At 42.5% G+C, this 6,378-nt stretch overlaps 1 pseudogene; it reads left to right on the plus strand.

The window, feature by feature from the left end:
- The first annotated feature begins 5,439 nt into the window (after window positions 1–5,439).
- On the plus strand, window positions 5,440–5,580 carry LOC147012871 (signal recognition particle RNA; annotated as a pseudogene).
- The last annotated feature ends 798 nt before the right edge of the window (window positions 5,581–6,378 follow it).

Here is a 6,378-nt window from a genome sequence, read left to right on the forward strand (position 1 = left end):
GTACAACACAGGCAGCAGTTGCAGGGTTCACTAGTGTGGGCTGTTTCTCATCTGGATCTTAATAGTCTTATATTTGTATTCACAGCGTAATGTACGTAAGATTGGACAAAGGGTCACGAGGTTCTTCTATATAGCCTCGGAAAACTTGAGGTTAGGCTACGGTGAGCAATAAACATAGCGGCTAATTCAAACACAAACTTAGCGGTCTGCGATGGGAGCAGAAGAGAATAAACACTTTTTCCTTCAACAAAGGGTAAAACCCAAAACGTCTGCACCTTGTTATCCTTCATGGCAGATATAACTTTCACTATTTTATTTTTATGTTTTTACAGTGGGCAGAAGAGTGATATTGTCACCAGGAGCAAGTGTTAATGCCAGATGATATCGTTATCTCTTAAATTAATAAATATTATGAATCATCTCTAAATTTGATGATAAAAAGAGCTTTTACTTAACTTACCAAAGTGACCTATGTGCCCCCGAGAGCTACATGCCTCCACATCATGTATATCCAACGACAGGGCCTGTGAAAGCTAATGCTGTAGAAGTCCTGAGGGTATCTCGAGCAAAACAAAATGCAACCATTACATTTACACTTGGAGATGCAGAATAATGATTATCATAATTAATAAATTCATATCCGTGCATGAATAATTCCACAATAAAGGAATTATCAACTTAGCATCTCGGATAATAACATGCAGGAGAATGTAAATGTTAGCTTCATGTGGAGTGTAAAGTCACCTCTTGAATTTGAAATATCAATTTGAATTTGAATTTTATATGATTTCTATAAATACTCATATGTTTCATTTATTAAATGCTTATGCTTTTGTACATGAGATTTTTATTTGTTTATTCATTTGCAGCCAATGGCTGCTTGGTTGCATCATTTTCTGGAGGCATGGCTCTGCCGCTGATGCAGTGCCCACGTTACCAGGAAGCTTGTCCTCATTTTACTGACCTCAGAAGGACGACAATCTGAGTCAACCCACCTGGTGTTAATTCAACGGTTAAACAGGATCATTAACTCAAGATCCTAAGATATTAAGCCAATGTACAAGAGATGATCACCAAGTGCATGGCCTAATGGTAACCAAATTGTTTTTCTACATAATCATTTTACAACATTCAAAATTGCTTTCCGACGGAGACTTTTTACATTTAATCTGTACTAATAAGCGTGTGTGTGTGTGTGTGTGTGTGTGTGTGTGTGTGTGTGTGTGTGTGTGTGTGTGTGTGTGTGTGTGTGTGTGTGTGTGCCGGTGTCTTTTTTCCGTGGAGGCCTCCAAAACCATGAAACCTACAGCCTTAAACTTTGTATGCATTCTAAAAAAACTCCAAGCAAGTGCACGACTGTAATTGGGTGTTTGGGGTAATTAGAACATCCCTTTTGAAGATAATTAACGCCCTTATTCAATTATATCCTTTATCAGGCACCATCGGCCTGCTCAACCATGCCTTGATTTGGAACAGGCCGCAAATATTTCTGAACGATTAAGTTTTTTTCTTCACTTTCCTCACTCATATTACCGAATGCCTGTTCATCATAGCTATGAATCGCTGTCCACATCACTTTTGTAAGTGTGATAGTTTTCAAATTGGAAGCTTAAAGCGATTTCATTCATTATACGATGCAATTTTACACAATCTACTCTCAGGGATTCAAGTGTATCATCGAAATATTATTTCGGTTTAGAGTACCGGATATCGTCAAGACTAAATAAGTGTCCAAATCTTCAGTAAAAATAATGTCTTATTACTAAGCCAATATACCTATTTACTTTATGCAAGCAAGAATATTAGAATACAGTTCCCTCCTTCCCCATATACACATAATAAAATGTGAAATTTCCAAAGCATTAAACCTATCTTTTTCTACTGTTTGGAGACTTATATTGAGTGAACAAAAGATTAGGAATGTGCTAAAATTAACTACCTCCATTGAGCTGTATGATTTAATGCATTCACTGCTTGACCTCGCACATGAGCCTGGTGTGGCTTGGTGGTTAAGGCGGTGGCTTTGGAGCCTCGGGGGTCCTGAGTTCAAGCCCCGCTGGCCGCTGAGTTAGCATTGGGGGGTTGAATTAGCCTGTCATCCTTCTGAAGGTTGGCGAAATGAGCACCAGTATACTGGTAATTATCCCTGCAGGGTCGAAGGCGACTAAAGGGTTGGTGTCAGGAAGTGCGTCCGGCCATAAAAACATTGCCACAAGAAAGGGTACCATGATTGGAGCCCACAAAAAGCTGACCCCTGCTCAGGAAAAAAGGCTTTCAAACGGTGTGATGACTGCTTGACCTCGCACCCTGTCCCCGAGAGGGACTGCTTATCCATAGCATCTGTTAGATTGGTGTCTATATTTTCGGAGGTTTCGCGAGGTGTTCTAAATGGAATCAAAGCAAATCTGGTGAAAAACGGATGTTTGAAAATAAAGTTATAACGTTTACGCGGACTGCGAACTGATGTACCACGTGACGTGTGCAGAGATAAGCAGGCAACATTGAGGATTAGCTGCAATATTTTTTTCATGGGCGATTTAACTTTGCAATTTCCCCAGAGTTGTGTTACATTAAACAGCAGTTATTTTGTGGATAAATTAGTTATTTGAATGAATTCATTCAATTTCTTTAACTGCTGTGGGCATGGTGAAGATATGATTTGAAGGTAAAGGGGTCCTACCAGGAACAGCCATTCCTTATGAACAATTTACTTGGAGTGCTTGCTTGAGTGTTTAAGCCACTTGCCGAGCACCCTACAGTTGAAAGCAGTGCAGTTCGTGCCCCTATCGGGATGTACAGTCGGCAGTTGTTTCAAGGTAGAGGTGCATGATTTACAAAGGTTATATGTTTCTCTTTGTGAGTTTCAAATCAAAATATATTTGAGAACACCCAATTTATGAGATGTTTCCCATATTAACCTGTTTTCTAAATGAGCAATTTTTTTTTCTACCCATCACATGATGATTGGCAGCTGCTTATAAAGAATTATGTTCATGCACATCTCCCTGAAATGTCTATAACACAAAGTTGTTTTTATAATTTGTTTTTTGAAATTCCCCAAAAACAAGGATGAAAGCTACTCAAGGTTTTTGGGTTGTATACAGTATGTACTGGAGTCGGTCATCACACTGACTCCAATTTGCCGATTCCGGTGGAATTGCAGATATTGACCAAGCACTAATAAAGTGTGTGTGTGTGTGTGTGTGTGTGTGTGTGTGTGTGTGTGTGTGTGTGTGTGTGTGTGTGTGTGTGTGTGTGTGTGTGTGTGTGTGTGTGTGTGTGTGTGTGTGTGTGTGTGTGTGTGGGTGTGTGTGTGTGTGTGTTCATAAAGCACAACATTTTCTCTCTGACCCGCCTCTCTCTCTCTCTTTCTCTCTCTCTCTCCCCATCCTCTCTCTCTCTGTCCTATCCTCGCTCCGCCCCCACCTAATACAGAGCAGCACCCTCCCACACATCTGTCTCTCTCTTTCAACTCTCCGGACATGTCCGGGCATTGATTATGTCTGGGCGGTGTTTATCTCCGAACGTGTCTGTGCAGTGTTTATCTCCTGGTGGTGTTTGTCTCTGGATGTGTCCAGATGGAGTTTTCTCTGGACGTGTCCAGACGGATTCTGTCTCTGGACGTGTCCAGACGGAGTCTGTCTCTGGACGTGTCCAGACGGAGTCTGTCTCTGGACGTGTCCAGATGGAGCTTGTCTCCAGATGTGTCAAGGCGATATTTTTCTCTGAAAAGTGTTTGGTTGTCTCTGGACTTGCCCTTGTGGTGTTTGTCTCCAAACATGTCTGGGTGGTGTTAGTCTGTTGGATATGTCCGGGCTGTGTTTGTCTCCGAACTTGTCTGGGCGGTATTTGTCTCCTTACGTGTCTGGTCAGTGTTTGTCTCCGGATGTGTCCGGGTGGTGTTTGTCTCTGGATGTGTCCAGGTGGTGTTTGTATCTGGATGTGTCCAGTTGGTATTTGTCTCCAGATGTGTCTGGACAGTGTTTGTCTCAAAACGTGTCTGGTCAGTGTTTGTCTCCATACATGTCCAGATGTAATTTGTCTCCAGACGTGTCCGAGCAGTGTTTATCTCTGGGTAGTGTATGTCTCCAGACATGTCCAGACAGAGTTTGTCTTTGGATGTGTCTGGACAGAGTTTGCTCCAGACATGTTTGGATGGTGTTTGTCTCTGCACATGTCTGTGTTTGTTTCCAGATGTGCCCGGGCTTTGTTTGTGTCGGGCAGTGTTTGTCTCCTGATATGTCTGGGCAGTGTTTGTCTCTGGACAGCTCAGCTCCGGACACATCTGGGAGGTGTTTGTCACCGAACACGTCCGGGCGGTGTTTGTCTCTGGATTTGTCTGGGCAGTATTTGTGTCTGAACAGCTTAGCTCTGGACGCATCTGGGTGGTGTTTGTCTCTGAACATGTCCAGACGGTGTTTGTCTCCAGATGTGTCTATGCAGTGTTTATCTCCAGGTGGTGTTTCTCTTCGGATGTGTATGGATGGAGTTTGTCTCCAGACGTGTCTGGATGGAGTTTGTATCCAGATCTGCTCAGACAGTGTTTGTCTCTGGACATGTCTGTGCTTGTGTCTGGGCGGTGTTTGTGTCCTTATATGTCTGGGAATTGTTTGTCTCTGGACAGCGAAGCTCCCGACATGTCCGGGCGGTGTTTGTCTATGAATGTGTGCAGACGGAGTTTGTCTCCAGATGTGGCTAGATGGACTTTGTCTCCAGATGTGTTCAGATGGTGTTTATAGTTGATGGTTTTCCAGTTCTTGGTATATCTTGTACATTGCCTGTTGCAAAGAGTTTATGTTCTGTCTCAACGCAGAAGTGTCTTTTAATAGGGAGTTTCTTGGTGGAATGGTTACTGGTAGTCGACGCGCACCTTTTCCATTGTTTTCCCTGTTTGTGAAAATTCGTAAACCCAGACAATGACAACAATCGGTTATTAACCTCCGCCATCAAAGATGGATGGAGGTTACTGTTTTCACCCCTGTCTGTTTGTTTGTTTGTGAACAGTATTATGGAAAAACTCCTGGACGGATTTTGACGAATCTTGGTGGGGGGATTAGGTATGGTTCAAGGATCATGTCATTAGATTTTGGACTTGGTCCAAAAAAACCCCAGAAAATTTTGCAACTTTTTTTCAAAAAAATTTCGATTTTATTTGAAAAATATTTGAATTTTTTTTTGCATTCCTACATGTTTCAAGTGATTTCCAACCCCCCCCCCCCAAAAAAAAAAATTGTTAGAGAAAAAAAAATTTTGCAACTTTTTTTTCAAAAAAATTTCGATTTTATTTTTATGGAATTTCTACATGCGCGTCGATCTCGTTTAGTTTATTCAATCGTGGTTCAGTTGAGTCTGATCCGTTTTGACCTACAATGAATAGGATATCAGGTTCACTGAAGTGACCCAGCAGTATTGGCGGTGGAGGTTTTGCACTCCACCGAAACCGGGCGTAGTGGCGTGCGCCTGTAATCCGGCTACTCGGAGGCTTGGGTTGGAGGATCGCTTGAGGACGGGAGCCCTGCACTGGGCCGCGCTATGAGAGGGTGTAGGGCAGCCCGGAATCATGGTGAAACCCAATCCTTATCCCTGTGTCGTAAGAGGCGACCAGGGTTGCGTCAGGAAGGGCATCCGGCGTAAAACCTGTGCCAAGTCAGTATGCGGATCATAACGGATGATCCGCTGTGGCGACCCCTAACGGGAGCAGCCGAAAGACGAACAACAACAACAGGTTTTGCACTCCACCGAGTGCTCCCCCTCTAGTTCAATGGTGTAATTGCTTGTATCACCCATAGTTACATTTACTCAATCTGAAACAAGGGAAAAAGGAAACGAATTAATTTTTTTCAAGGGGTGACAAGACATTCTGGCCACCTTGTAGTTATTATTACAATAATAATAATTATTGTAATTATTACTATTATTATTATTACGAGTATGTGCCCGTACGTGCAAAAAAAAAAAACTTTCAAACCGCGAGCCAGAAACAACAACCACACAGGCCAAACAACCACACAGGTTTGCCATCCGTGCAAAGCAAAAAAAAAAAACTTTCAAACAAACACACAGGCCGTTCCTTCACTCTCGTAAACGACGACTGGATTGGGGCATTGTGTTTATCTATAAATGCGCCGAAGAAATCGAGAAATTATTTGAATACAGTAAGTCATCACTATCCGGAAGTGGTGCGTGCCCATACGGAATGTTCACATCATTCCACGAATTATGGCTTGCATTGAAGTAACAACTGCTGTGATACTTACACAAAGAGTTAATTAAAATCCAAATTAAAATCAATTTTACCTCCCTGTCTTTGCCTGCCATGACATTCACTACCATTGACCATTGCCACTCCTCCGCCACGGTAACTAAGGCACCGATCCC

This window comes from Eptatretus burgeri, chromosome 14 (genome assembly GCF_056783735.1).
Source record: "Eptatretus burgeri isolate ZD-2024b chromosome 14, Ebu_testis_v1, whole genome shotgun sequence".
In the NCBI taxonomy this organism is placed as follows: domain Eukaryota; kingdom Metazoa; phylum Chordata; class Myxini; order Myxiniformes; family Myxinidae; genus Eptatretus; species Eptatretus burgeri.